The following is a 26,461-nucleotide window of genomic DNA, read 5'->3' as shown; positions in this document are numbered from 1 at the left end:
TCTCATCTGCACAACCAAACCCTAATAAGCACAAAATCACAATCACTCCATCCACTTAAAGAAAAAAATACAAAAACATATCTTTTAAGATGCAAGTAGATTAGATTCATGCATTTTCACTTATTAGAAGTAATGACAGCATTGGTAGAAGTTTTATTCACATTCTTTGCATTGTAGAGGTTAGACTAGTCAAATTAGGGTTTCCTAGGTTTACATGCTTTGATTTGCTTTCAGTTCATTTTCGCCAAGTAGATTAGTTTTCTCTGAGCTAGCTTTCGTCCATCATTTAGCAAGCTTCTTTTGAGAGCCTATAGAAGTTGGCTTGAGCCCTAGTGGACTTGTGCCAGCTGACCAAGTGACAGCTGCGACAAGAGCTAGTACTTGTGCATATAGCACCGTCGCTTCCAAGTTTGTACGAACTACTGGGTTGATAAAATTAAGAGACAGGAAGCCCCAGGAGTTGTAGCATTATTGCTACAATACTGGAGCTCACCATCTTTTTTTTGCGCCGTTGCCAGGGAAGCGACAGAGTATTGGTGATTGTTGCTATTCTTCTCTTTTCTACTACAACCTTCTTCTAAGTAGTTTATTTCATTTCCATTATGCAATTTCATTTATGCAAAAGTAGATTAGCCTTTCTTGCTTTCCTAGATTAGCATTTCCTGCTTTCATAGATTAGCATTTCCTGCTTTCATAGATTAGTATTTCCTACTTTCATAGATTGGCATTTCCTGCTTTCCTAGAATAGCCTTTCAATTCTGCATTTCAATTCTGCAAGCATAGATTAGTGTTTCAATTTCACAAGCGTAGCCTAGCATTTCATTCTTCCAATTTCATTTAAGCAAAATAGATTAGTCCTTTCCTGCTTTCATTTCAATTTCGCAAGATAGTTAGTTGCAGTTCAATCTATTTCATGCCTTGTAGGAGTAGAGATAAGTTAGAAAAATGATTGCACAACACCCCCACTGCTTCACACAGCCAACGTTCTTCTTCGATGGCTGTGATGAAAGAACCCCTGGGTGGACATCAAGACATATCTGAAGAAACTATAGGGGAGAAGAAGAAGAAAACATTCCTCTGAAGCAAATGGGAAGAAGCAAGGAAGCATGGTTTCATGACAGAGAAGAGGACATCACTTCAGAAGCTTGGCATGACAAGGAGGCCATCAGGGCCATCAAGGACAAGGGGAGAGATTTGGTTGCTCAGAGGATGAGCAACACTTTAAGTAGGGGGGTGATGATGAGCCCCAAAAATGGACAAATATTTGGGCTCATCCAACCTTCTAATTTGACTTAATCCACCATTCTCATTTGTTTATTGCATGTTTTTGATTATATTTGTGTTAATAGAGTGAATTTGGTTAGTCATTATGCCAACAAGTCTAATGGGTGCTTTGTGTAGCCTTGTTGGTCAACTTGGAGACAAATTTGAAGGTCTTAATGAGCACTTGGCAGCCAAATTCGTGGGAGAACAAGCTAGAGGATTTGTAGGAAGGTGTCCCCCTCATTTATGGGCCCTTACCTCGAATTCTCCACCATCAGCTCGGAGTTCAAGGGCCACCGAATCAATCAGCTCAAGGGCAGCCAAGCAAGTCAAGTTGGACTGCTGTTAACTCCAAGTCTTGGGCAGCCAAGTCCCTAACTTTTAGGAGGACTGTTGGGTCCTCAAATTGTATAAATAAGAAGGCTTGGGGCCTCATTTTGGTTAGCTAGTGGTTGGTCATTTTTGTTAGCTAGTTGGTAGTCATTTTTGTAGCTAGTTAGTCATTTTGTTTTAGCCATTAGTTAGCTAGCTTGTAGTTCGATTTTTAGGCCATGGATTAGCTTTGCTTTCAGCTCATTCTCAAGCTCTCCTTGTGGACAGTTTTGATGTAACTTTTCATTTCTTGATTAATAAAGATGGATCCAGCTTTGCACCAGCTCTAAATCACTCTTGGGAGGCTGTAGTTCTTGGGGTTGGGCCCATCTCAAGTGCCCAGTACCTCCCTTGTTTATCTTTATGTGTTTGCTGCGTTCTTGAAATAAAATCTGCTCTTTAGATTTAATTCGTGCTTTGTTACTTAGGTTTCTTTTGATGGTTCAAGTAGCTTCTCATGTTTATAATAGATTGGTAGGAGTTTGTATGCATTTAGATCTTTTGGCATGTTCTTTCTCATGTGATGTATATGGTTCTCTTTTCAAACAAGGCTGCTGTTTACTCATTCATTAACAGTTGGATTGAGTTAGCTAGGACTTGGTTTGTTTGCAAGAATTCATTGATTTGTTTGAATAAGCATTGTGCAGGGCATCTCTATCACCTTCATCACCTCCTCGTTCATCTGAGCCTCGTTCAGATCAGCTCCTCCATCACCAAGTCTGTTCCCTCATCTCCTATCTTCTCTTTTGCCAAGTAACCTTACTTTCTTCTCCATTGTTGTCTCAACTACCTTAGAGCCAAATCAGCCTTCCACATATCATCTCATCACTCCATCCATCAGTTCCTAGGTCACTTCAAACCCCCATCCTACCTCCATAACCATCCATGCATCTTCCATCAACCATCCATCCTCAAAAATCCAATTCGTAAACATCCTGTAGAAGAATTACAGAACATCTTGTAGAAGACTTACAGGACTTTTCTGTAGAAACCCCTGCAGACATCCTGTAGGAGGCCACTCACTCGGTTGCTGAGCCTCTGAACGTGAGGAACCTCTGTGGATGGATGCTAAGGATCCCTAGGGACCTCTCCTAACATCCCCAACCTTTCCCATGCTTTCCTTCCTTCTCCATCTCATCTGCACAACCAAACCCTAATAAGCACAAAATCACAATCACTCCATCCACTTAAAGAAAAAAATACAAAAACATGTCTTTTAAGATGCAAGTAGATTAGATTCATGCATTTTCACTTATTAGAAGTAATGACAGCATTGGTAGAAGTTTTATTCACATTCTTTGCATTGTAGAGGTTAGACTAGTCAAATTAGGGTTTCCTAGGTTTACATGCTTTGATTTGCTTTCAGTTCATTTTCGCCAAGTAGATTAGTTTTCTCTGAGCTAGCTTTCGTCCATCATTTAGCAAGCTTCTTTTGAGAGCCTATAGAAGTTGGCTTGAGCCCTAGTGGACTTGTGCCAGCTGACCAAGTGACAGCTGCGACAAGAGCTAGTACTTGTGCATATAGCACCATCGCTTCCAAGTTTGTACGAACTACCGGGTTGATAAAATTAAGAGACAAGAAGCCCCAGGAGTTGTAGCATTATTGCTACAATACTGGAGCTCACCATCTTTTTTTTGCGCCGTTGCCGGGGAAGCGACAGAGTATTGGTGATTGTTGCTATTCTTCTATTTTCTACTACAACCTTCTTCTAAGTAGTTTATTTCATTTCCATTATGCAATTTCATTTATGCAAAAGTAGATTAGCCTTTCTTGCTTTCCTAGATTAGCATTTCCTGCTTTCATAGATTAGCATTTCCTGCTTTCATAGATTAGTATTTCCTGCTTTCATAGATTAGCATTTCCTGCTTTCCTAGAATAGCCTTTCAATTCCGCATTTCAATTCTGCAAGCGTAGATTAGTGTTTCAATTTCGCAAGCGTAGCCTAGCATTTCATTCTTCCAATTTCATTTGAGCAAAATAGATTAGTCCTTTCCTGCTTTCATTTCAATTTCGCAAGATAGTTAGTTGTAGTTCAATCTATTTCATGCCTTGTAGGAGTAGAGATAAGTTAGAAAAATGATTGCACAACACCCCCACTGCTTCACACAACCAACGTTCTTCTTCGATGGCTATGATGAAAGAACCCCTGGGTGGACATCAAGACATATCTGAAGAAACTATAGGGGAGAAGAAGAAGAAAACATTCCTCTGAAGCAAATGGCTACAAGTAGAGATGTTGGGAGCAACATCTTGTCCAAAGATGAATTTGCAAATCAGATCGAAGATTTCAAGAGTGACATGAGGCAGTTTCTTGCCATGCAACTGGATACCTTGCGGATCCAAAAGAAGCAAGAAGAAGCCAAGAGGGCTTTGGTCATTTTTTGTCCTAGGTGCCTTAAAAAGCATCCTAGGAACGAATGTCCAATGCACTCCCTAGAAGTGTGTTTCATCTGTGAAGAATACCATCCTACATATCAGTGCCCTTCCTTGCCCAGAATCAAAGCTACATATCAAAGAGCCAAGGGAGCCACTGAATCACTCTGTTATATGAACCAAAGGAGGCCACATGGACCCATACCCTACCAGCAGGAACTACAAGGGATACCCGAGACCTATTATGACCCTTATCAAGCCACTTTCATGCCTTCTTGGGATCCCCCTACTCATCCTTCCTGGTCTACACCTCCTCCTTGGTCATATCCTCCTTGTTCCTTCACAGATCCATATTATGCCCAACCAGTTGCTCATTCATTTCACTCTTATGCTCAGCCACCGCCTCAGTGGAATGCACCTTATCAGGAGTGGAGACCCCAGTATAACTCTCATCCCGCTCATTTTCCTCCACCACCTGCTCATCCACAACCATCGCCTCCTCCTCCACCAAGGCAACCCCAAATGACTACCCAACCACAATGCCATCCATCTCCATCTCAAACTCACACCTCCACTCATCTACCCGTACCTCCATTTCCAAAACCATGCAATAGAGCAGCTCAACCTAATTGCAAAGCTGAGGCACAACATGTGCAAATGACTCCTTTTGAGCTCAATGATGTTCACCAAAGCTCAGGAAGAGTGTTGCAAAAGAGAGAATCTATTGAAAGCATTGAAGGATCACACCCAGCAAAAGAAGATTCAAAAGAGGAGATCAAAGAACCAAGGGCTGCACTTGATGAAGAGAAGAGATCAGAATCAGAGATGGAGAAAGTTCCCTCATGGTTACCATCAAATCTTCCATGTATTCAAGAGAAAGATCAGCAAAAGGAGGAAGATGAGAAAGTCATGATAGAAAGTGACATGAAGAATGATCCAGATCAGCAAAGGGACCAAGGATATCAAAGCTATATTGAGACATGGTTCCAGACAGTCACTAAGTTGCAGCAGTACTCTCTTCCTCAACTATGTTTGATCCCTTCAAAGTCAGAACATTTGGTCTCTGAGATCTGGATACCTATCAGAGCATGCATTTCGAGCCTCCACATCATTTTTTCTCTAATCTCGATGTGCACATGGCTCCATTGGAAGTATTCTTATACTTGAAAATGATTTTGTTTTTCAAGTAGGGTAGGGTAGTAAAAAAGGAAAAAAAGAAAAAAAATGAAAAAAGAAAAAGAAAAAAATGAAAAAAGCAAAATAGAAATCTAAGGTGAAAACCTCCTTGGAGGCGCCTTAGGTTGGCTCATTGATTGAAAACCTCCATGAGGCGGTCAATGGGTTGGAAAAAAAACGAAAAGAGAATAAGATCTTTGGATGAAAACCTCCTTTGGAGGCGCCCAAGGCAGGCAATTAGGGTGAAAACCTCCATGAGGCGCCCTAGTTGTTTTTCAAAAAAAAGAGGAAAAAAGAAAAAGAAAAATAAAGCTAATCTCCATTTGAATAAGTTCATGTTGCAACAATGACATTGCAGGTTTCAAGAAGGACGTTTCATGACAAGAGGAGCACTCAAATCAAGGTCAAAGGGACTTTCTTGTGCCTTCTACAGGAAAGCTATGTATTTCTACAGGAAACATCCTGTAGAACCTTTGCACGAGCCAAATCGAATCTCAAAAGTGAATCTGATGGTGGGAATATGTTGATTAGGCCTGCAAGCACTTGTGTGTCCATCCCTTTCCTTTCTCCATCATTTTTCCACCTCCTTATGATTCTCATTGTGCTTCTACAGGATCTTCCTGTAGAAATTGTGGGAAACTAGGCATGCATTTCAAAAAGTGGTTTGGCGAGCATGGTAGCTTTCTCAAGGGTTCAGAAGCCCTCATGCAATCTTGCAACTCCTCCTCCATCATCTCCATACCTGCATCACAGCAAAAATTCATTTTGTCATACCATGCAAACACATGCAAAATGCCTTGAAGCCAAAAACACATAGAGTAGAATTTGTTTTTGCAATAACTTGAGAACCATGCATCCATTTGACAAACTGTTTTATGGGGTATTGTACAAGGTCGATGACAACATGCCTGAGCAGTTTCATGCAATTCCGGTGCACGGTTTCCAAGAAATCAGCCTCCATCACCATCAGCCATTTTTGCATTTTCTCCATAACCGTGCATCCGTTTCAAAACCTGCTTCATGGGGAGATGCATGTGGGTGATAGTAGCCTACCCAAGCAGTTTCAGCCAATTCTGATGCACGGTTTCCGAGAAATCGACCTCTGAATTCTTCAACCATTTTCCATTTTTCTCGAAATCCGTGCATCCATTGATCACGAATTTGCTATGGTAGATGCATAATGGTGATAGAAACATGCTCAGCAAGTTTCAGCTCGATCCGCTTTGGCGTTTGGGAGAAATGTCGAAAACAAGTTCTGGTTTGGTGAAGATGCAGCAACAGCAGCTTGGACGTGCAGGTTTGAACATGGAAACGATTGTCTGGAGCTCAGATCCGGCCAGAGGACACCTGCACACGGAACAACAATCAAAAATCATCAGCCACGCCCTCATGCAACCAAGGAATCCAAGCATGCATCAGCAAAGAGCTTCACAGCAGCCAGTCGACTTGCAGGTACGTGACTAAACTAATTCCTCTTTTGCATGAATGTAATTCGAAATCTGCATGAACAATGAGATGGTTGGATTTAGACAAATCGGTGGCCAGCTAACTGGCCACCCTCATCCAGTTCAACAACACTTGGTGGGTGAATAAGACACGTGCACTCAGCCATCTCAGGGAGGAAATTAAAAATGGGCAGTAATGAACAGTTAAACTTCAGCGTGTTTGATGGTAAGAGATTAACAGCAGAGAACCAATAGTTAAAACTGCAGTGGAGACAACAGTTGCATGGGCCAGCACACGTCTCTGCCACCTCACTCCAAAAATCACGCGGACATCACTGAGCGCTCGGCTGAAATCCAAAGACCGTTAGTCAACTTGCACTTGCATCGTGTTCACTCAAAGAATACATCCTCTGCTTCCACCATCGGCTTAATCTATCTTCCTCCGCTGAGTTTCCTACCTCTTTTCAAAATTCTCTAGTGCAGCGGGCTCACTCAAAGGCCGAATCACACTCTACAGGCGTTTTTCTACAGGAAGCTGTTTTACAAGAAACCCAGCCTACGAAGAGCTTGCACTGTTCATGTCAGGGGTGGCGATTCTTAATGAGGTAGGCCTGAACATAATTCTCCCACGCAATTGATTAAAAAGCCGGTGGAGTTGACGTGTTGAAGGGGTAGGAAATTGTGAATAAAAGTCTGTTCATGAAATTACAAGTCATTTTCTTATCGCTGCATGAGAATTGTTGTTGTATGCGGGATTTTCTCCAGGGGTTGATTCATAATTGAGCCACTGTTAAGGCTCACTTGCAGAAAATCGTGAATTTTATATACTGTGTGCATAACAGAGGCATAGCTCTGCGCTCTCTCTAAGGAAATCCCAAAAATCCACTTCTGTATACAAGCAGGCAAGCAGGCCAACAAAGCTAAAAATCCTTGGGTGTCTATTGCAATAAGGATGGCTAATGATAGCAGTTCCTCACATATCTACAGAGAGTAAAACACTGAAGCTGACAAGTCTTGCAAATAGGGCCAAGGAATTACAGTATGGGCTGATTGCAGCAAGATGAGGTTTTATCGTTCCCCACTTAGCAGATTCTTGAGTAGTTTTGATTGTGGCTATGTGCTCTATCCCGAACTGGTTTGTGCTCTACCCCGGGATGGGATATTACAGGCTTGAGTCTAGGATAGCCACAGCCAAGCTGAAAGGAAAATCACCCACAGCCGAGCAGGATATAATGGTGCTGTCTGTTTCTACAGGAAGACAGAAAAAGCCACTACAGGACTTTCCTGTAGAAGCTAGTGAACAGTTTCTACAGGAAAGTTTGAAAAAAGGGCAGCAAAAGGAGAAATCGGCCGAGATTTTAGCTAAGGAGGTAGCACCTGTGTTGGCCACCCCAAGCACATCCATCCCCTCTATGAACACTCATTTCTTTCAAGGTTCGAGCACAATTTAGTCACGGTTCAACCTTCTACAGGAAGCTACAGGACTTTCCTGTAGAAGCCTTTTGGCAGGCCAGAATCAATTTTGGAGAGGGATTTGAAGCTTGAAGTCTGTTGAGGAGGCATGCAAACACTCTTTTCTTCTATCCTCCACTGGTTTCATCTCCTTTCACCACCATTTCCACCATCAGATTGAATATACTTGCACAATCATACCCAAGCTGAGAATTCTTTAGGGAAAGGAGCAAGTAGTGGGAAGAAGCAAGGAAGCATGGTTTCATGACAGAGAAGAGGACATCACTTCAGAAGCTTGGCATGACAAGGAGGCCATCAGGGCCATCAAGGACAAGGGGAGAGATTTGGTTGCTCAGAGGATGAGCAACACTTTAAGTAGGGGGGTGATGATGAGCCCCAAAAATGGACAAATATTTGGGCTCATCCAACCTTCTAATTTGACTTAATCCACCATTCTCATTTGTTTATTGCATGTTTTTTATTATATTTGTGTTAATAGAGTGAATTTGGTTAGTCATTATGCCAACAAGTCTAATGGGTGCTTTGTGTAGCCTTGTTGGTCAACTTGGAGACAAATTTGAAGGTCTTAATGAGCACTTGGCAGCCAAATTCGTGGGAGAACAAGCTAGAGGATTTGTAGGAAGGTGTCCCCCTCATTTATGGGCCCTTACCTCGAATTCTCCACCATCAGCTCGGAGTTCAAGGGCCACCGAATCAATCAGCTCAAGGGCAGCCAAGCAAGTCAAGTTGGACTGCTGTTAACTCCAAGTCTTGGGCAGCCGAGTCCCTAACTTTTAGGAGGACTGTTGGGTCCTCAAATTGTATAAATAAGAAGGCTTGGGGCCTCATTTTGGTTAGCTAGTGGTTGGTCATTTTTGTTAGCTAGTTGGTAGTCATTTTTGTAGCTAGTTAGTCATTTTGTTTTAGCCATTAGTTAGCTAGCTTGTAGTTCGATTTTTAGGCCATGGATTAGCTTTGCTTTCAGCTCATTCTCAAGCTCTCCTTGTGGACAGTTTTGATGTAACTTTTCATTTCTTGATTAATAAAGATGGATCCAGCTTTGCACCAGCTCTAAATCGCTCTTGGGAGGCTATAGTTCTTGGGGTTGGGCCCATCTCAAGCACCCAGTACCTCCCTTGTTTATCTTTATGTGTTTGCTGCGTTCTTGAAATAAAATCTGCTCTTTAGATTTAATTCGTGCTTTGTTACTTAGGTTTCTTTTGATGGTTCAAGTAGCTTCTCATGTTTATAATAGATTGGTAGGAGTTTGTATGCATTTAGATCTTTTGGCATGTTCTTTCTCATGTGATGTATATGGTTCTCTTTTCAAACAAGGCTGCTGTTTACTCATTCATTAACAGTTGGATTGAGTTAGCTAGGACTTGGTTTGTTTGCAAGAATTCATTGATTTGTTTGAATAAGCATTGTGCAGGGCATCTCTATCACCTTCATCACCTCCTCATTCATCTGAGCCTCGTTCAGATCAGCTCCTCCATCACCAAGTCTGTTCCCTCATCTCCTATCTTCTCTTTTGCCAAGTAACCTTACTTTCTTCTCCATTGTTGTCTCAACTACCTTAGAGCCAAATCAGCCTTCCACATATCATCTCATCACTCCATCCATCAGTTCCTAGGTCACTTCAGACCCCCATCCTACCTCCATAACCATCCATGCATCTTCCATCAACCATCCATCCTCAAAAATCCAATTCGTAAACATCCTGTAGAAGAATTACAGAACATCCTGTAGAAGACTTACAGGACTTTCCTGTAGAAACCCCTGCAGACATCCTGTAGGAGGCCACTCACTCGGTTGCTGAGCCTCTGAACGTGAGGAACCTCTGTGGATGGATGCTAAGGATCCCTAGGGACCTCTCCTAACCTCCCCAACCTTTCCCATGCTTTCCTTCCTTCTCCATCTCATCTGCACAACCAAACCCTAATAAGCACAAAATCACAATCACTCCATCCACTTAAAGAAAAAAATACAAAAACATGTCTTTTAAGATGCAAGTAGATTAGATTCATGCATTTTCACTTATTAGAAGTAATGACAGCATTGGTAGAAGTTTTATTCACATTCTTTGCATTGTAGAGGTTAGACTAGTCAAATTAGGGTTTCCTAGGTTTACATGCTTTGATTTGCTTTCAGTTCATTTTCGCCAAGTAGATTAGTTTTCTCTGAGCTAGCTTTCGTCCATCATTTAGCAAGCTTCTTCTGAGAGCCTATAGAAGTTGGCTGGAGCCCTAGCAGACTTGTGCCAGCTGACCAAGTGACAGCTGCGACAAGAGCTAGTAGTTGTGCATATAGCACCGCCGCTTCCAAGTTTGTACGAACTACCGGGTTGATAAAATTAAGAGACAGGAAGCCCCAGGAGTTGTAGCATTATTGCTACAATACTGGAGCTCACCAATGCCAATGCCTACTTTTCAATGATATTTTATCTCAGTGCTGCATCTCTTAAAGTGTGACTGAAAAATGCTATAGGCTGGTCATTTTTCTGATCTTTCTTCCACATTAGGACCATTGCTAATGTATGCTCAGAATCAAAATAAAAGAGGATGAAGTCTGAAGTATAATCTGGGCAAATAAAAGTAGGAGTAGTAGATAATGCAAACTTTACAGCATGAAATGATTTCTAAGCCTCCAAAGACCACTTTACCTCACTATCCTTCTATAACATGTTTGTCGTTTCTTTCAAGTGCACAACTAGTTTAGAAATAAATCTTCTCAAAAAATTATTTTTCCCATTCAAACACTGAATCTCTTTCTTGCTCCTGGGGAAGTCTAGTTGTTGAATGGCCTCCACTCTTGCAGGATCAATGCGGATGCCATATTTATAGATGATGTGTCCTAGTAGCTTAGCTTCTTTGATGGTGAACAAACTCTTCTTTAGGTTAAGTGAGATGCTAAATTTTCTGCATTTCTGAAAAACAATTCTTAAGTGATGCAAATGATCTTCATCAGATTTTGAAAACACTCTAAGATCATCTAGATAGATAACTAGAAATACATATTTTTCATTTGCAAAAGCTATGTCCATATCCCGTTGAAAAGTAGCTCCTGCATTCTTCAACCCAAAAGGCATCTTGGCATACATGAATGTACCCCATGGTGTTGTGAAGGTTATTTTGAGTTCATCGTCCTTGTGTACCAAATTTTGATTGTATCCAGAGTATCCATCTAACAATGACATCCTAGAGGATCCAACCACACTCTGTAGTATGTGACCCATCTTGGGCAATGGATAGTTTTCTTTCAAGGAAACCTTGTTGAGATTTATGAAATCAATACATAGACGAATTTCCCCGGTCTTCTTTCTCGTAGGTACTAGTTGTTGGAAATAATACTAAGAGGGGGGGGTGAATCAGTATTATCAAATTCTTTTCAATATATCTTCCAGATTTATACTTTAATTTATTCTTCAGATATTGATAATTAATTTGTATGTCAGTATCATATAATAATGAGCAAGAACAAGAAAAATAGATAGTCACACCAAAGAACACCAGATATAACGTGGAAACCCAATGTGGGTGAAAACCACCTGCTGCAATATGTCTCTATCTTCTTTCAATTAGAAACTTCTTTTACAATGATTTTGTATTGGTACAGTCCTTTACCAGTATGCAGGCTGCAACCTACTGAGAGCTACAACCCTCTCTCGTTTTCCAGTCTCTCCTGGAAGGGAGCTACAACCCCCTTAGCTCTTGTACTAGCTGATCTACTAATACGTAGGTGCTGACCTACTTCTTTTCTTCCAAGGACCACGTTTCATAAATTTTCAAACTGGATCCATGAACATCAAATAATCATCAAGTACATGTGAATCAACCAATCTCCTTTTACAATCACCCAATGAGTCAACCAATAACTTCTCAGAATGCAAACCGGAAAAGAAATACTAGTAATCTAAACCCAGAACTCTGCAGCAATAGATAAAAGGCAGCCAACAAATATTTCAAGAAAAGTCTGTAACTTCACCAATAGAAACCTGCGAATATCCACAGTTCTTATGTGTCTGGACTACGCAGCTCCGCACCTGCACCTTCTGCTGCCCTGCGGACCCCCACACCTGCGCGTTCTGCTGCCCTGCATACCTTCGGTCCTGCACCTTCTGCTGCGCTGTGGACCCCGCACCTGTGCCTTCTGCTGCTCTGCGTACCTCTACACCTGCACCTTCTGCTGCATTGCGGACCCCCACACTTGTGCTATGGATCGCTTGCGAACTTCTGAATAGAGCCAAGTTAACAGTCCTCCAATGTGCCACAGACAATCAGATCCATAGATCTAATCATGCGCCAGAGAGATCACGACCTATCAATAGATCTGCCTTACAATTTATAGATTTTACCTTGATTTAGGTCTAGCTTTTCAAACAGATCACCCAACATTTTAGATCTTAAGATATTCAAATTTCACAAGTGACTAGCCAAATGATCTCCTTTCCTTTTTATAGGCAAGCCCTTGCTCAAACCATGCATCAAAATCATAGGAAACCAATACAAGGGACCCAAAACTGGGGTTCAATAATTTAGATGCTATACCACGGACCAAAACGATATGATTATATACGTCGGACTAAATACCATGGACCACCGTAGGATTTCCCACGTGCGTGCGCTTTTCTCTAAATGAAAGTGCATGTACTGGGGGTCCACACCTTCTGTTCGGATAACCTGCGGACATGACCACACTTTGTGAATGGCGTGCCTATGGGCCCGCACCTTTTGAATAGTGTACCTGCGAACCCCTTATTTTCTATCATTTTGAGAGCCTGACTAGAGATTTTCCACTTGAGTGAGTTGCCATCAAGTACAACACCTATGCCATAGCGCCAAACCTGAATCATAATGCCAACAATCTCCCCCTTTGCACTTGATGGCAACCCCAAGATCCTCAAAGTCATTCTCCCCCTTTGTCATCAAGAACAAAGGGTTATGCTCCCCTTGAGAACATGCTGAAAACTCTACTCTGTTGTGCTGATCATGCTCCCCTAACTGTAGGCTAGATCTGTAAAAGAAAATTTCTTCAAGAAGAACCATAATCCACCATACACCATAAATGACCTTGATAAAAGAGATATAAGACATAGAGACAAAACATTAGCAGCAATATTTAGATCAACATCCTTCTGAACTTTCTCCTCCAAGATCTTATATAATAATGCCAACAATGTATTATTAAAAGAATAAATGTTCCCCCTGAACCTGTGCCAGATGGTCTTTGACCAATCCATAAACCAGCGAATGTATGCATATACCCCATATGAAACTCACGTACAACCAACAATTTCTGAAACAGATCCTCAAAGTCATTCTCCCCCTTTGTCATCAAGGACAAAGGGTTATGCTCCCCCTGAGAACATGCTGAAAATTCTACTCTGCTGTGCTGATCATGCTGCCCCTGACTGTAGGCCAGATCTGTAAAAGAAAATTTCTTCAAGAAGAACCATAATCCACCATACACCATAAATGACCTTGACAAAAGAGATATAATACATAGAGACAAAACATTAGCAGCAATATTCAGATCAGCATCCTTCTGAAATTTATCCTCCAAGATCTTCTATAATAATGCCAACAATGTATTATTAGAAGAATAAATGCTCCCCCTGAACCTGTGTCAGATGGTCTTTGACCAATCCATAAACCAGTGAATGTATGTGTATACCCCATATGAAACTCGCGTACAACCAAAAATTTCTGAAATAGATAAGATTCAACAACAAGATGATACATCAACTACCCCCAGCTTTTGCCTAACGTATTCAAAGGTCTCCCTGGGCAGTGATTTGGTGAGTATATCTCCAACTTGACTTTTTGTTCAAGCATTTGTTCCCGAAGAAAATGATATTTGATAGGTATATGCTTGGTCTTTGAATGCATGACTAGCTTCTTTGAAATGCTGATAACACTTGTATTATCACATATGATGGAGATAGGTGGAGTACAAGTGATTTGAAAGTCCTGCAAGGTTTGCATCATCTAAAGAAGTTGTGTGCAACAAGATGCAGCAGCCACATACTATGCTTCATCTGTAGATAAAGCAATTGAACTCTATTTCTTGCTGAACCAAGATACTAATCTGGAACCCATGAATAATGCACCCCCACTAGTGCTTTTCCTGTCATCCACGCTTCTGGCCCAATCTGCATCTGTATAAGCATGAAGTGTGAGATCTGTATCTCTAGGATACCATAAGCCATAGTTTTGAGTTCATTGAAGGTACTTGAAGATTCTCTTAACTGCCTGAAGATGAGTTTCCTTTGGATTTGCCTGAAATCTTCCAACTATTCCCACTGTGTGCATGATATATGGTCAGGTACCTGTCAAATAAAGCAAACTTCCAATCATGGATCTATAGGTTGGTTGATGCACTGCTACAGATTCATCATTTGCACTAAGGTTTCATCCGGTAACCATAGGTGTACATACTGGTTTTGAATCTTACATGCCATACTTCTTCAAAATCTTCTTGACGTACTTGGTTTGAGACAAAAAGATACCACCTTCATTTTGTTGGATTTGCAATCCGAGAAAATATGTCAGTTCTCCAAGCAAAGACATTTCGAATTCTTTTTGCATCACCAAGGCAAAGCTTTGACTCATAGCTTCTTCATTTCTGCCAAAGATAATATCATCTACATACACAACAAGCATTAGCAATTTGTCATTTTCAATTTTTATATAAAGATTGCTATCTGCTGATCCTTTTGAAAAACCTTGTTGATGAAGGTATTTTTCCAAATAGTAGTACCAAGCCCTTGGAGCCTGTTTAAGACCATAGAGAGCCTTTTTTAGTCTGCATACAAGATTTGGATCATTCCCAAGAATGAAACCATCTGGTTGCTTAATGTACACTTCTTCTTCTAAGTCTCCATTCAGAAAGGCTGATTTCAAGTCCATTTGAAATACTTTGAACTTCTGAAAGCTTGAGAGAGCAAGGAACATTCGGATGGCCTCAAGTCTAGCAATGAGAGAAAAAGTTTCTTCAAAGTCTATTCCTTCTTGTTGAGCATACCCTTTACAAAAAAGTCTGGCCTTGTTTCTAATCACTTCCCCATTTTCATTCAACTTGTTTTTAAAGATCCATTTTGTCCCTATAACATTCTTATCTTTTGGTCTAGTAACCAACTCCCAAGTGTTATTCTTTTCGATCTTCTCAAGTTCTTCATCCATTGCCTTGACCCAGCATTCATCTTTGCATGCCTCTTTTACATTTTGTGGTTCAATGGAGGAGAGCAATGCCAAATAGCTTGAGGCTTCTGCAATTGTTCTTCTTGTTTGTATACTTGCCTCTTTCTGCCCCAAAATTTGAGATTATGGATGATTCTTCTGAACGTACCTGGGTGGAGCCTTCTCTTCTATCCTTATCTTTTCCTCTGGTGCCTCTTGAGGTTCTTTTTCATCATCACTTTGATTTGAAGGATGGACTTCATCCTCTTCGATATTTTCATAATTTACTTGCCTAGGAATGTTTCCTTCTTCATCAACCACTACATCAATGCTATCAACAATTCCTCCAAGTCTTTTATTGTAACACTTGTATGCTTTGCTGTGGGGAGAATAACAAGGAGAATGCCTTCATCTGCTCTAGGTTCAAATTTGCCAAGATGTTCATCATTATTCTTAATATATCATTTTCTTCAAAAAACTTTGAAATATTTTACCGAAGGAGTCTCACCATACCAGAGCTCATGAGGAGTTTTAGTGTTGTTGACCCGGACATTTGTTTTGTTGAGAATAACAACTGCAGCAAATGCAGCTTCACCCTCAAAGGTTGCGGGAGTTCCAGACTCATCAAGCATAGCACGAGCCATTTGTTGAACTGTTCTGTTCATCCTTTCCACTACTCCATTTCGCTGAGGAGTCCTAGTTGTAGATAATTCCCTTCTTATTCCACGTTCTTCATAGAAGTCGAAAAATTCATTCGAGGTAAACTCCCCACCTCTATTAGACCTGAGGCATTTGATTTTGTGATTTGATTCGTTCTCCACCAAGGCTTTGAATGATTTTAACTTTTCAAAGGCTTCATCTTTGTGCTTCATAAGTCCTATCCAACACATCCTGGAAAAGTCATCAATGAATAATATGAAATATTCTTCTCCTCGAGGTGACATTTTCCTAGATGGGCCACATACATCAGTATGGACAAGTTCAAGTGGCCTGCTAGCTGATCCTTCCTTCTCAGGGAAGTTAGTTCTGGTTTTCTTATCAAACTGACATGATTTGCATATTGTGTTGTCTGGAATTTTGATGTCTTGAAGACCACGAACTGCCTGGTACTTGCATGCTTTCCTTATCTGTGAAAAGCTTAGATGCCCCAACCTTCAGTGCCATAACTAGTGTTCATCATTTTTGCTCAAATAACATTGTTGTTGTCCTTCTTCAAATATGTATAAATTATTTGGAGTTCTTATGCTTTTTGATCATTGTTTTTCTTGTATCAAGATCACGAACACTACATCCATTTGATCGAAATATTACCTCAGTTCCTTGATCGCACATCTGACTGACACTCAGTAGATTATGCTTCAAGCCATCAACATACAAAACATTTCTAGCTTTGATTTTTCCTTTCAACTGAATAGTGCCTTCTCCTTTTATGACTACAGGGGTATCATTTCCAAAAGAAACTTTCTTTCCCTTTTCTAAAGCACTATATGATTGAAGTTTTTCTTTATCACCTGTCATATGCTTCGAACATCCACTGTCGATGTACCATTGATTTTCCTGTCCTTCTGCATATAAAGCTATCCCATATCTTTCTGGTTGTGGTTCCTTCATTCTCCATGTTTTGGCATTTGAGGTTTGTTCCTTCTGAGTTGTCTTCCGAAACCTGCTCCTGCATTCAGAATCTTCATGACCGAAGTTATTACAAATAGAAAATTAAATTTCACTTTCAAGGGCAAAAAAGTTGTTATAGGTCCTTTTCATGATTCCAGTCATACTTCTTTGTTTTTGAGCTTCTCTAGTCATGATTGTCTTATAGGAAACACATTGAGCTGCTTTGTGACCAAAGTTATGGCAAGAGAAACATTGGCCATTGAAGAAACTCCTGCGATTATCAAATCTATCAACCAACCGATTGTAGTTTCTACTGACATCCATTCTTGAGGCAAATTGGGAAGCTTTTACCTGTGGCTGGTTGTGGCTTCTGTTTTTCCTTAAGGTAGATTGCCCCCAACTTTCTTGATAGTCTTTGTTCATTCTTGAGGTAAACTGTCGCTGATGATTTCTATTAGTCCTTTTCTCATCCTTCTTGCTGCATCAAGATAGCTTTTGGAGGTGGATGCTTGAGATGCTTTTCCATTATATCCCAGACCTATCTTGATTAGTGGAAAACACTGCACGTTGATAATCTCATCCAGAGTTTCAGATCCTTTAACAAATTTAAAATTAAGAGCTTTTGTTTTCTCAATATCTTTTCTAAGACCAACAATTTCACATTCCAATTTTTCATGATGTTTTTCCCTTTCAGCCAGTTGACATTGCAGAGAATCAATAATCACATTTTTCTCTTCTAAACAAAATTTGAGTTTAGAAATCTCTTCATAAAGACCTTCTTCATCTATAGCATCCATGTAATCATCATCTTCAAAAGCCATTAAAAGTTTATAATTATTACCTCGTTCATCTTCGTCACTATTTGAAAGTCCATCACTATCTTCATGAGTGTAATAGCTTTTCTTATTTGCATTCTATTTCTTGTTCCATCTAACAGGTTCCTTCCCCTTGTCAATCTTATCCTTATGAGGACATTTGGCAGCATAGTGACTGACTCTTCTACAAGCAAAGCATTTGAAAGGTAACTTACCTCGGAATCATCCAGCACCCCATTGAAAGTTTTTGACAAAATTTGATTCTTCTTCTTCTTTTGACACATATCCTGACTCATAGTAATCTCCTTTGCCTGAAGCCTTGAAGGCAGCTTCTCTCCTGTCTGATGGTCCTCCTTTCCTCATTTCATAAGCAGTCAGAATTCCGTGCAGCTGTGACATTGTAAGGTTTCGTAGATTCTCTTTCTGTTCTATTGCAGAAACTTTAGATTCAAACCTAGGGGACAAAGATCTTAGAACCTTTTCAACCACAACAGCCTCTTTTATTTCTTCACCCAAATTTTTCATACAATTAACAATCTCATCTACACGAAGGAAATAGTTAGCCACACTTTCATCATTGTGCATTCTGAGACTTTCATACTGAATTCTGAGGGTTTGAAGTTTTGCACGTTTTACCTATTCATCTCATTCATAGCTCAGAACAATCTTGTCCCATATTTCTTTTGCGGATTTATACTACATAACCTTCATGAATTCTGATTGCGATAGACATTCTAACAGAGTATTGACAACCTTTGCATTTGTTTCATATTTCTTCTTCTCAGCCGGATCTGTAGGACTTGCTGATGGAAAAGTGTACCCTGTATCTATGATGTCCCAAACTTATGTACCAAGAGATTGAAGATAGGCAGTAACTCTTACCTTCCAATATACGAAGTTTGTCCCATCAAAAATTGGTGGCCTGATAGGTGTTTCTCTCTCGTAGTTGCTCATGATGATGGATCTTCCTTCAAGCGATCAAGCTTCTTCAGAAGGACCTGCTCTGATACCAATTGTTGGAAATAATACTGAGAGGGGGGGGTGAATCAGTATTATCAAATTCTTTTCAATATATCTTCGAGATTTATACTTTAATTTATTCTTCAGATATTGATCATTAATTTGTATTTCAGTACCATATAATAATGAGCAAGAACAAGAAAAATAGATAGTCACACCAAAGAACACCAGATATAAGGTGGAAACCCAATGTGGGTGAAAACCACCTGCTGCAATATGTCTCTATCTTCTTTCAATTAGAAACTTCTTTTACAATGATTTTGTACTGGTGCAGTCCTTTACTAGTACGCAGGCTGCAACCTGCTGAGAGCTACAACCCTCTCTCATTTTCCAATCTCTCTTGGAAGGGAGCTACAACCCCCTTAGCTCTTGTACTAGCTGATCTACTAGTACGTAGGTGTTGACCTATTTCTTTTCTTCCAAGGACCACGTTTCATAAATTTTCAAACTGGATCCATGAACATAAAATAATCATCAAGTACATGTGAATCACCAAACTCCTTTTGCAATCACCCAATGAGTCAACCAATAACTTCTCAGAATGCAGTAACTAGAAAAGCAATACCAGTAATCTAAACCCAGAACTCTGCAGCAATAGATAAAAGGTAGCCAACAAATATTTTAAGAAAAGTCCGCAACTTCACCAATAGAAACCTGTGAATATCCGCAGTTCTTCTATCTCTGGATTGCGCAGCTCCACACCTGCACCTTCTGCTGCGCTGCGGACCCCCACACCTACGCCTTCTGTTGCGTTGCGTACCTCGGCTCCTCCACCTTCTGCTGTGATGCGGACCCTGCACCTGCGCCTTCTGCTGCTCTGCGTACCTCCGCACCTGCACCTTCTGCTGTGCTGCGGACCCCTACACCTATGCTATGGATCGCCTGTGGACCTCCAAATAGAGCCAAATTAACAGTCCTCCAATGTGCCACAGACAGTCAAATCCACAGATCTAATCATGCGCCAAAGAGATCACGACCTATCAATAGATCTTCCTTACAATTTATAGATTTTACCTTGATTTAGATCTAGCTTTTCAAACCGATCACCCAACATTTCAGATCTTAAGATATTCAAATTTCACAAGTGACTAGCCAAATGATCTCCTTTCCTTTTTATAGGCAAGCCCTTACTCAAACCATGGATCAAAACCATAGAAAACTAATACAAGGGACCCAAAACCGGGGTTCAATAATTTAGATGCTATACCACGGACCAAAACCATATGATCATATACGTCGGACTAAATACCATGGACCACCATAGGATTTCCCACGTGCGTGCACTTTTCTATGCATGAAAGTGCGTGTACTTGGGGTCCACACCTTCTATTTGGATAATATGCAGACATGACTGCACTTTGTGAATGGCGTGCCTGCAGGTCCGCACCTTTTGAACGGTGTACCTGCGAACCCCTTATTTTCTATCATTTTGAGAGCCTAAATAGAGATTTGCCCCTTGAGTGAGTTTCCATCAAGTACAACACCTCTGCCATAGCGCCAAACCTGAATCATAATTCCAACACTAGTTTAGATATCCATTTAGAAAACCGAATTGGCACTATGATTCCAGACTTACAAAGTCTATTTACCTCTTTTTCAATCAATGGCAACAACGTGAGATTGATTCTCCTCAATTTTTGGTGAAATTGATTCTGATTGGGCTTACTAGGAATTCTGTGTTGAATGATACTTTTGTCATAAACTTTCAGATCTGAATAGTCCCAAGCAAATGCATGAGAAAAATCCTTCATTAAAGACATATACTTACCCTTTGTTTCAGGAGATAAGGACTTTGATAACTTCACCATTTTGGGATTTTGAGCTGTTCCAATGTTTCATCTTCAACTTCCTTTTCTGTAGGAACCATGGTGGGCTTTTCGACGACATTATCTCTATCAAATTACTCTTCTAAAGGAACCGAGCCTCTTGGATACTTGTTGTCCTTGAGCTGTAATACATCAATGTCGCCAAATAGCCCGTCAAGTCTAGTTTCTAGAATAGTTTGAATTTCTGAATTTGGGCCATGGGAAGACCTTCAAAATCCATTCTCCCAAGGTCACTGCAGAAGCGTAGCGCTCGTCAAAAGATGTTCCAGAATGCTAGTTTTTTGCCATTTATTTGCCTCTTTCTTCAAAACTAAGTGACCTTTGCAAAATCTAAGAAAATGGTGTTCTAGAGGATGGAAAGAGCTTTCCAAAAATGCAGACCTTTCCTAAAATGGAGGCCTGAGGAGAAAGCATAGCGCCAAAGCACTGCGCTTCTGGAGCAGTTGAATTTCTCGATTTGGACCAAAAATACTAAAAAAAACTCAAAATGATCAGAATTTGCTCAAAATTGGAAGGAAGGTGTAAAAACATGTTGTTTATAGCTTCATTGATCCTTCAGCAAGCATCTCCAAGTTCCCTCCATCCTTTGGGTCTTTTTTGCCCTCCTTGATCTTATTTTCAAGGTGCATTACTTTGAAATTGGCGATCATGTTTTGAGCTTGGTAGTGGTGTGCCATGTGTTTGAGAAAATGATTATCCCTATTTGCCTTCTCAAGGAGCTTCTCCAAGTGTTCATTTACCCTATTTAGACAATGTTCCATATCTTGATTAATGTCTAGGGCAATCCCATCTTTTGGGTCAAGGTCCTCATTCAACATAATTTGTTCTTGCCCTTCTTGCAAAGATTTCTTGAGGCCTCTTGTTCTTGGTCTTTTCCTTTTTCCTCTCCCCTTTGATGCTTGAGGCTTGCTTGATTCCATGATCTTCTTACCTTTTCCAAATTTCTTAAATAACTTGGCTTTTTCCTTTTCTAGGATCAACTCCTTTACTTTAAGTTGATTGTTTTCCTATTCAAGGAATGATATGACATATTTTACTATTTCCAAATTGATTGCTAGCTCCTTGATTTGATAGTCCTTATCCCTAATTGTCTGTCGCATATTTGAAGTCTAATCCTTAGTCTCTAGATCAACTAGCTCAAAATCATGCTCAACGGTGTCTTTCTCTTTTGATGTTGGTTCCTTCTTTGTTGATGAAGAAGGCTTGGTCCCTTTCTCTCTGTGAGAAAAAAACACAAGTCTCTGCCCTTTCTTATACACTTTAGTCACCTCAAGTTTGGGTAGCTCATTCTTCTCCATCGTTTTGCTAGATGACCCCACCTCTATTTGTTGTTTTGGCACACTAGGAGACTAAGATGCTGCAATTTTCTCATGCCATTTCAAGGCTGATTCCAAAAATGCTTCCCAAGCCATACCTTTATCTGCCAGCTAGTGACGGACAATGGTTTTGATAAGACTATGATGAAACAAGATTAGGGAGAGCTCTTTCTCTTTTAATTGTATCTTTTCATATGTTTTGGAAATTCTCCTGAATAGATAATTACACATGTTGAGTGTCTTTTGAGAGGTGAAATGCATCAAGAGGCGAATATGATAGGCATACAACATAGAGAATCTACCTTCACAACTCAAGAATCTCATGATAGTTTTCATCAAAGGGGCGTATTTCTCCAATAAATATCTGAAAGGCATGAGGTGAGTATGTATTTCTCTGTATGGCGTCTTTAAGAAAGGCTTGTAGTATTCAAGATCTAAGTTCATTCCTTCGAACCAACATTTGCCATTGTCTGGCAACCCTGTTGAAATTAAGATGGAGGCCACTAAAAAACTAAACTCATCACCAACAATGAAAACAGTTTCTCCTTTTAGTTGTGTTGCCACCCAATCCATTAATTGCTCATGAAATCCCACCTCTCTCACCCTTTTGTAAAATTCCAGGCAACGGACATCCTCAAAGCATTGTTTGATGAAATGATAGGAGTTGACTGTATTGTAGTCTTGGTTCATGTTTGAGGATATTCCCTCCTTTATGTTTTCTTTTTCTTTCTAGCAAAGATTCAGCCTCCATGATGACATAAAGCCCTAGCAGCAGGGAACGAAAAATAAAATGTGAGGTGTGAATGGAAATGAAGTGATATGAAGGTGATTTTTTGACAAAAGGATGGAGGGGTCTTGGGAATGGTGAAAGGACTTTGGAAGATGATGAAAATTAGTGGAGAAACAATGGAAGAATGATTTTCTTGCAGGAAAAAACAACAGGGTCTATAATGAAACTTTCCCAAAAACCTCTAGGAATGAGCTAGGGTTTTTATTTTTGAGTGTCAAAACTTTGTTTTGAGGTGGATAAAATGGTTTAAATGGCTTATTAAAAATGTATGCAGGTGTAGGATATCATCTTACATGTTTTAGAAATCAAAAATAATGATGGCCATTTTCACCCTATCATTTCCCATGCAAATTTCGCTACAAACCCTAACTTGAAGAATCATTGACATGAGATGGAATTGGAAAAGCAAAAGAGGATGATGATGGTGTAATTACTTGTTCCTTAGCTTACAAGTCAGTAAAATCAATCTTGCAACTGAAAAAAATTAAATTTGGGAGAGTTTTGAAGGATTTTCGGGCACTCTGTCCTGCGTGCAATGTAGTGTTCCTGAGCGCAACACAGTTCTTCTGAGAGTAACATGAGCCTCCTAAGTGCAACACCTAAATTTTTATGCCAATTTTACCTAGGAAAACAAGCTTTTTCCTCTCTTGGACGGGATAGCTTGATAATAAAGAATGAATAGGAGGTGAATGAAGGAGTTTGGGAGCTTTTAAGTTTATATAGGGAAAGTTTCTTCACTTTTTCAAAAATAAATGGGACCCACCCTCCTTTAAAAAACTGATTTTTCACTTTATGAAAAAATGTTACCTTTACCACTGAAAACCTGAGATGTCCTTTACTTTCCTGAGTGCTGGAGCTTCTTTTTCTAGAACTTTTGGAACATGATAATATGAGGAGTGTGTGAAAATTCAAAATCAACTCCCAAAATTTATTTTTCAAGTTTTATTCACTGCTAGTATTATTCATGAAAATGATGGACCTTGGAAACCCTAGCGACCTAATGGATGACCTGAGACCAAATGGAATGACAATGATGACTGAACCATTTTATTTGTGACACCTCCATAAAGTGTGATAGGTGACCAACATGAGTGAATTTTGAAGGAGTGACTTCATCTTTAGACTGACCAAACAATGACCAAATTTTGCTATGTAAACCTAGTAACATAAAAAATTGATTCTGAAAGTCTAGAAAAAACATAGTAAAAGCATATTTGATCCACGTGATAGGCTAACAAGACTGACACTAAAAGAAGGAAAGGCAGATAATCCTTGAGGGAGTTCAAGACCATATTTTCTCGAGTCTCCATGGAAAGGAAACTTTGTATTCTATGTGGAAAGCATTTACGAACTTGTATCAGAACAACAGTGATCAAAGGAAATTCACACTGAAGTAAAATCTTTGAAAAATTAAAAAATCGAGAAAGTCGAGACTATTCCAAATTGCTTGACCAAGTTCACTCAATGTCGTGATGAACTTGGAAGTGTTGGAATCATGGTTGGTGAGGATGATATGGTGAGTCTTGCTCTTCAAGGACTCCCAAAGAGTTGGCATAGTTATCAGGACCCTGTCAATGGTCAGGAGAGGTTGTTAGTTTTGGAATGACTATGGTCGGATTTGATAGAGAAGGAGATCAGGGGGAACACCAGGATGGCTCTTCATCAAAGAATGATGATTAAGAGAAATGTGCCTTAGCGATTAAGGCGAAGAAGGGGAAAGGGAAAGACTCCCATTCCAAATTGGATTCTTATCAAGGAGGTAAGAAGAAAGAGATGACAAAGGCTAAATGCTTTCATTGTTATGAGCTGGGCCATTTTGCTACGAATTGTCCACCCAAGAAGTTCGAGAAGAAGTACTCGGGAGGAGCGGTGTCTGAGGCTTTGGCCTCTCAATTCGAATTGTACTTTTCCCTCATTTCATGCATGGTGTCATCAATCATGGGATGTGTATGGTACTTATAAAGTGGGGTTTCATTCCACACGACTGGTAACATAGAGCTATTTAGTGACCTGGAGGAGAAAGATTTTTAGATGCATATCGAGATGGGTGATGACGGGAAGTATAGTGTTACTGGATTGGGGATGATTAATTTTTATAGGGAGCATGGGGCTCCACTCACCTTGAGGAATGTTATGTATGTGCCTAGGCTGAAGAAGAACTTAGTATCCATTTCCATGCTTGAGGATAGAGGCTATGATGTGATATTCTTCAAAGGAAAGTGTTAATTCAACACATAGCCATAGGTCAGGTAAAGAAGATGCGGATTCGGGTGAAGAATCTCTATAAGTTGGAGGTAGAGAAGTGTACTATTTTGAGGACAAAAGCATAAAGGGTGCAGATCCGAGATGTTGGTGAGTTGTGGCATAGGCGATTGGGCCACTTGCATCATGGAGCTTTGAGGATCTTGTAATAGATCTCTACCAATCTTCCCAAAGGTATGCTTCAGCAAGTTGATACATGCAAGGGGTGTACCTTGGGAAAATACACCAAGTCTTCCTCTCATGACAAAGACAGTTAAGAAGAGGTTATTCTAGAGAGATTCCATTCAGATGTATGTGCACCATTCGTGATAGTATCCATGTCTAAACACATGTATTATGTTATATTTGTTTATGACTATTCTCGTAAATGCTAGATAATTTTAATGTAGAAAAAGGATCAAACTTTCCCAAATTTTTGTGATTTTAAATTATTAGTGGAAAAAGAGTCAGGAAAGATGGTTGAAGCTTTATGGAGTGATAACGGTGGTCAGGATGTCTCTAATGAGTTTACAAACTTCTGTGTAGCGGAAGGGATTAAATGGGAGTTGATGACACTCCATAACACTCAATAGAATGGGGTGTATAAGAAGAAAAACATAATCATAGTAGCAGCAGTGAGGGAAATGTGGCATGATTAGGACATACCACTAGACTTATGGGTTGAGGCATGCAACACAATAGTTTATGTTCAGAACATTGCCCACATTAGATAATTGAGATGAAGACACCAGGGGAGGATTATTCTGGTAAGAGGCCAGATGTTGGTCATATCAATATTTTTGGATCATCAGTATATTTCCATGTGACCAAAGATGCATGGTAGATGGTAGAGTTGACAACAGATTTGGGGATATTTTTGGGGTACACTGATACACCTCACAACTATCAGGTCCACTTGTCGACCAACAAGATGAAAGTGGTTCGCAGGGATGTCAAATTCGATGAGGAGAAGGCCATGTGAGTATCCCTTGAGATGGATCTTGAGCTACATTTCGATGAGGAGATTTTAGCTCCTAAGGTTGAGGAGCCTCATATTGATGTGGAGAAACCACATGCAAAGGATTCATGAGTGGCGAAATCTGCTGAGGAAGAATCTTCTAGAGAGCGAAGAAATTGCACCAGAGAGGGTAACAGATTATTGGATGATGCACAAGAGAATGTGGGAGCACTCACTTCTTAGCACAGGTAGAGGAGGTCACATGAAAGGTAAACTAGATACATGGCTTTTATGGGTGAATGTGCTGTGATAGAGCCATATTCCTTTAAGGAGGTAGCGTAGCAGCCGATTTCGGTTGATGCCATGGTGGAGGAGTATGACTCCATAGTTTGTAATAATGTTTGGGATGTGGTCCTGAGACCAGAGGACAAGTATGTGGTGAGCTCCCATTAGATTTATAAGGTAAAGCAAGCCGCACATGGTAATGTGGAGAAGAATAAGCCTAGATTTATGGTCCGTGGTTTTTCACAGGTAGAGGGGATTGACTATGATGAGACCTTTGCTCGTCTTTCAAGGTACTTGTCAATTATATCTATATTGGCACTATCAACACAGATGGGTTGG

The sequence above is a fragment of the Pinus tabuliformis genome, chromosome 8 (genome assembly GCF_031772625.1).
Source record: "Pinus tabuliformis cultivar Carrire ecotype Pingquan chromosome 8, CPIR1, whole genome shotgun sequence".
NCBI classification, from domain to species: Eukaryota; Viridiplantae; Streptophyta; class Pinopsida; order Pinales; family Pinaceae; genus Pinus; species Pinus tabuliformis.
This window is presented reverse-complemented; position numbering follows the sequence as displayed.